The sequence below is a fragment of the Chrysemys picta genome, chromosome 2, assembly GCF_011386835.1.
Source record: "Chrysemys picta bellii isolate R12L10 chromosome 2, ASM1138683v2, whole genome shotgun sequence".
Lineage (NCBI taxonomy): Eukaryota > Metazoa > Chordata > Testudines > Emydidae > Chrysemys > Chrysemys picta.
The window spans coordinates 192,480,073-192,486,072 of record NC_088792.1 but is presented as its reverse complement, the minus strand read 5'-3'; the positions used below and the strand labels follow the sequence as shown (position 1 = coordinate 192,486,072).

General features: G+C 49.0%; 1 protein-coding gene across 4 annotated transcripts in view; it reads left to right on the top strand.

Annotated features, from left to right (window-relative positions):
- Window positions 1-302: 302 nt before the first annotated feature.
- ZNF407 (zinc finger protein 407) overlaps window positions 303-6,000 on the top strand; it is a 449,103-nt gene continuing 443,405 nt past the window's right edge. For 3 of the 4 annotated variants that reach the window (XM_065582014.1, XM_065582012.1, XM_065582013.1), the window contains exon 1: window positions 303-1,261. The gene's annotated coding sequence lies outside the window, so the exon portion shown is untranslated. The remainder of the gene's footprint in view (window positions 1,262-6,000) is intronic. The other variant, XM_065582015.1, reaches the window with a different exon arrangement.

Below are 6,000 nucleotides of genomic sequence, written 5' to 3'. Positions count from 1 at the left end.
TGCCACAAGTACTCCTGTTCTTTCTTTAGGCTTAAGTACTGCTCCTGAGCGCCACAACTATAGCAAGTCACTTAATTGCCATACACCTCAGTTTTGCAAGATGATAACGCTAGCCTACCTTTCCAAAGGGCCGTGGGGCGGGGAAGTGCTGTACAATTAAATATTAAAAAGCAACAGAGGGTCCTGTGGCACCTTTGAGACTAACAGAAGTATTGGGAGCATAAGCTTTCGTGAAGAAGTGAGGTTCTTACCCACAAAAGCTTATGCTCCCAATACTTCTGTTAGTCTCAAAGGTGCCACAGGACCCTCTGTTGCTTTTTACAGATTCAGACTAACACGGCTACCCCTCTGATAATTAAATATTACTGACTCAAAAACTACAGTGTGGTCAGATTGCAAGGCCCTAATATGGTTTACCTAGCAACCGATATTCTCAACTTGAAAACAAAAGCAACTGCATTTTAGTACAGAGACATTTGTGAGAATTAAGGGATCAACCACTGGCTATCCTTCAATTTGAACATTACCAGAAAGGGTTTAAAATCTGTAATTTAGACCACTAGTTCACAAATGATTTACCATTTTGGGCTAAATGCAGCTCTCTATTAGGCCACATCCACACAATATAGATACTGCCTGTATGGCCCTGAGGATGTCACATGAGCACCACAGGTGTGTGCTGAGTGGGCTGTGAACCACAGATTTAGAACAACTCAGGTGGAGACCAGGTAGACAGCACATGCTAATGTTGGAGCGTCTCCTCCATCCAGCCGCGTCCTGCTGGGACTTCAGAGTCTGTTTTCTGCCTGTTTGCTATTTTCCCCTAACCACTTGCCCTAGAAACAACTGAGCAATGGTGAGCGAAGACTCGCAGGGGGCTCCAATGGGCCGTAGGCGCCGAGTCTGCGCACCCCGTCCATCCAGACTGCAGCATCCCCGTCGCTCCCGCGAGGCCTCTTCGGGGCCAGCCTCTGCATCGGCGCATCTCAGGGAACACGAAGCGGCGGCAACTCCGGCCGCGCGGAGTTTGGGGGGTGGGAGGTGAGCGAGTTCTCTTGCAAGCTCCTGCACGCGCCAGCTCCTCGCGCTCCTGTTCCGGCCGCGGGTCACGTGACCGCACGTCGCCTTTCTCTTTCTCTCCTCCTCCCCTCCCCCCAGCGCTACGCGGCCTCGTTCTGAGAGTGACGCAGAACGGCGAATCTACGGCGCGCCACTTGTGACCAAGATCATCACAAGCGGAGGCGGACGGCTCCCCCGAGCGGTAAGTGAAACCTAACGGGCTGCGGCCGTTTGGCCTTCTTGGGAGGCTCCGTCCCGCAGGTTGCCATTTGCAACCGTTGTAGGCGTCTCCTATGGGTGTATGGGGCACCTGCTGGGCCGAAATCGGCCTTGCGCTTCCCCCCAGGCTTTTTGGGCCTCTGCGCTGCCGTCGTTTTCTTGCTTTTGTGGGCGGGTGGCCAGGAACTCGTTTACTAGCCAATCTATTTGCATGTCCCGCCTCCGACGCCATGAAAGGGCGTGTGAATGGCGGGACTGCTGAGGGTTGGAAAAACGTAGCGAGCTGTGATTGGCTGGCGCGCGTGGGGCTGAGATGCTTCTCCCTCCCCGTCAAATGGAAAAAAAAAAAAAAAACTTAACAAGGAAGCGAGGGAGTGCGCATGCGGGGCGGCTCCCTGTTCCTACGCGTTAGGACTGCGCGTGCGATTTGAGTTGTGGTGACAAGGGGCCGCACATGCGTGGAGCGTGTTGAAAGATGGAGTAGGGAAGCGCCCATGCCCTGAGCTTTCTGTGCCGTACGGCGAAGGCGGCGGAGTACGCACGCGCGAGAAGCGCCCTATTTCAAAGAGGAGCGCGCATTCTCAGCGCGCTGTGCTGCCATGTTGGCTTCGGGGATAACGGCGCATGCGCGGCCCCAGGCTCGTGTCTGGAGCCGGACTCCGGCAGCTTTGTTTCCCAGCGTGCATTGCGGCTTGCAGGCCTAGCCAGTCTTCCACCAGGGCCGCGGCCCACGAGCCGCCCCGACCCTGGACCGTGTCCTGAATGGGCTGGGGCGCGGCGCGACCTCGACCAGGCGCCCGGGCCGGCCGGTCCCTGCCTGGCGACTGCCGCGCCCCGGTGCTCAGGGGGATGTGAGGGCAGGCGAGGGGAGCTGGAGGCCTGGGCGCGATAAGATGGCTGCCCGGTGGTTGCAGCCTGGCCCCTTCCTGACCTGGCGCTGCGCAGGGTGACTCGTGACCTCGCCACGTAGCGATCGTCCTTCAAAATTGCTCCAGTTTTAATTCGTTTCAGTCAAACCCCATGCTCAGTTAGCGCAGTGCCGCGCTGTAGCCTGTCTGCGTCTGTGCCCTGAATAAAAGCTGCCTCCTGCCCTGTGCCTGATAGTTGTGTCATGCAAACAACCTCACTTGGTGTGGGGACGTTTTGAATTGTGCGAAGGTGGGGTTACCATATCCAGTAAATAAAAAAAGAGGACCCTCCACGGGCCCTGACCTCGCCCATTTCCGCCCCTTCCCCGCCCTAACTCTGCTCCCTCCCACTCCCAGCAATGAGGAAAGGGCTGCCCGAGCGCTACCGGTTTGCCGGGCAGCCCCCAGACCCTGTGCCCCAGGCCGGCGCTTCCCCAGCGCAGCTGGAGCCTGGGAGGGGAAGCGCCCAGCTGGGGCACAGGGTCTGGAGGCTGCCCGGCAAACCGGGAAGTCGGTAGTGCTTGGGCTTCGGGCAGCCCCCTTGCCTCCGGACCCTGCGCCTCCTGGGCTCTGGCGGCGCAGGGTCTGGAGGCATGGGGGCTGCCCGAAGCCGGTAGTGCTCGGGCAGCCTGGCTCTTAAACAGAGCTGAAGAGTCAGGGGAGGAGCAGAGCTGCCATTTTCCCGGACATGTTCGGTTTTTTGGCAATTCCCCCCGGACGGGGGTTTGAGTGCCGAAAAGCCGGACATGTCCGGGAAAAAGAGGATGTATGGTAACCCTATGCGAAGGGTCACTTATCCCTAACTTGCGGAGAGGGGAGAGTGAGTGTGCATAAAAGAAATTCATTTTTATAAGAACTTCAATAAAATTACATTGAAAAAATATACAGTCTGCGTAAAGACCCAAGTTAGCAACACTCTTCACCTCTAATTTCTTCTAAGCGGCCCTTTAAGGTTCTCCTTCTGATCCAGCTTCACATACTTTCACTCTACTCCTTCAGTCTCTTAAAACACTTTTCATGAGGCCTATAAACCCTGATCTTCAGTTCAAAGTGGGGGCGGGTGGGTTGGTTGGTTGGGGAGAAAACGTGGGGGAAAAGTTCCAAAGTGGAACTTCCATGCTGCGTCTTAACATCCCCATAATTTTGTTGCTTTAACCCAGGCATTCTCAAACATCATTGCACCGCAACCCCCTTCAGGATGGGGGACTGAAGCCCAAGCCTACCCAAGCACCGTTGCCCTGGGAAGGAGGCAAAGCCAAAGCCCCATCCCCTTGGGTGGGTGGGGAGCCGAAGACCAAGACCCATTGCCCCAGCTAAAGCCCTTGGGCGTTGGCCCTGGGTGGTGGGGCCCTGGGCCACAGCAAGTCTAGCACCAGCCCTGGTGAACCCATTAAAACAGGGTTGTTATAACCCTTGTTCCCTTATGCCACCTTAGAGTTTTGTCTTAATTTAGGTTTGTAAGAGCCAAGATCAGCGTTTTTTATTATCTGTAATATATGAAGCAAATGTGTGGTATCTATGGGATAATAATAACTGGAATCCAAAATTGCTGGGAGTTTTTGTAGAAGGAATGATTTGCTGATGGTGCAGAGCATTAGACATGGGCTGTCTGGACTTTGTCCCATTGAAGGTTGCATTAGCAGCTCTCCAGCAGCTCAGCTAATGTATATAATTAGAGCAAATTACAGCTATTCTTATTCTAATAATATAGAGGTTTGGCCTGAAGACAATATGAATCCCAACATCCCAATCCTCCATTATGATGTAAGGGGTAAGGCTACTAGGATCAAGATGGAACATCGGATGTATGAAAGATGAAGACAATTACCAGTTTCAGTTTGGTCTGTTTTGCAGTCCCCTAAACCAGAGTTTCTCAACCTAATATGGGTCGTAACCCAAAACGAGGATCCCAGAATGTGTCAAAGGGTTGCATGGGAGGCCCAAGGAGGAGGTTTAGGTTCTGTCTCTGAGTTTGTGTAGGAGGCCCTGAGGACCCCACAGCTGCAGCTCCAGTACCAAGGAAGGGGCTGGCTGGACTTGGCTTCCCACTCTGGATGGTGTTGCTTGGTGCATGGGGTCTCACCACTGTTTGGGTTTGGCCTACCCGCCTCTCTCTCATGATGATGGGGCTGGCTGGACTAAATTTAAATGAGTGGCACTGCAACTCCATGTATTGGGTCATGATGGTACTTACACAAATTTGGCCTGGCTGGTTCCCATCGACCAGCCCAGTCTGTCCTGTGGGGCAGGAGTAGGATGACCAGATGTCCCAATTTTATAGGAAAAGTCCTGATATTCAGGGCTTTGTCTTAGTGGTCTATTACTCCCTACCTCCATCCTAATTTTTCACATTTACTATCTGATCACCCTAGGCAGTAGCCACTGCTATGGTCCAGAGTGTGGTTATTTAGGACTTATTTAATACTTACTTATGGATAACAAATATTTACTAAACCAGATTTTTTTTTGCACTAAAGCTATTTACTGGGTCGGACAGGCCATCAAGATTTACAAATGAGTCCCGAGCCCAAAAAGGTTGAGAACTATTGCCCTAGACTATTCACAGCAAATTATGTTCATTGTAGAGGTAACATTATAGTCATGCCAGCTTTATTTAATAAATTATTACAACATGGACATAGAATCAGATTGTAGCTCTTACATATAATATATGGAGGCAAGCAGTAATTGTATAATCCATACATTTAAAAAAAAGTCAAATGCACTGATATGACATGAGAATGATGGACTGTGACTTTTTCAGTATGTTCGAACATGTCAGTTTTATTAGAATTTTGGGAAATCCTAAGGTAAAACGCTGAGAGAAACCTTTACTATCACTCCTGCAGAGTTTTTTCTGTATATTAATAACTTCAATCACTTCTAAGTTACTTAAAGTTTTCTTAGTTTAAAACCTTTTAAAATGTAAGCTTAGTTGCATATTTTTATAACAGCATACAACATGGACTGAAATGAATGAGTTAGACTCTTTCTTTATTGTCTTATAGTCAATGCAGCTCTTCACTGAAAAATAAAAACGCATTAATGAAATATTATGGTTGAGAGTATAAACACCAAAAATTCAGAAATACAAAGTTGTTTTCCTTAATAATTATAACGTGAACCTTTGCATGTAGGCAGTCTTGTATTTCTGTATATGTTGTCATATTTATGGCCAGATAGGTACAGTATATGAAATGTGGTTGAATGGTGGTTGCTATGGGGCAATAACTTTGCATTTTCTAGCATTTGTGTATTTAAATTCTGAGCTATTATGTTGCAAAAACTTATTTTCTAGCATTGAAGTTTGTTGTCGTCTTTTGTAAAAAAAAAAAAAAGAGTCTGCACAGGGTGGTCACCCTTTGGAGAACAAGAAGGAAAAAAACCCACATTCTGGTTTCAATGGAGTTTTTGTCTAATAAAAGATACCACAGCTCAGTGTTTGATCCAGTCATTATTCATTTAAAAAATACATTTTTACATACGTATTTTATGTAGAAATGAAATGACATTTTGTACACTATTACATTGTGTATCAGTGAGTGCAGAGCATCCTGCAGCGCGCACACAGTATGAAAAGACAGACTGTAACAAGATTTAGACCACTAGATCTACTGGACCCATTTCAGTACCACCTTTAGAAGGAAGGTGGGGTGGGCTGTGTGTCTATCAATTCTAGGCTTTACATTATTTGTGTAAAGAGATGGGCGGTGAACATAATTATTTTGATAGTTTACATACCTTTCTCTTGTCACCAGGTAACCAAACAAGCACTTTAACTTGTTTTGGAATGTTCTAAAGCATTAATATGTTG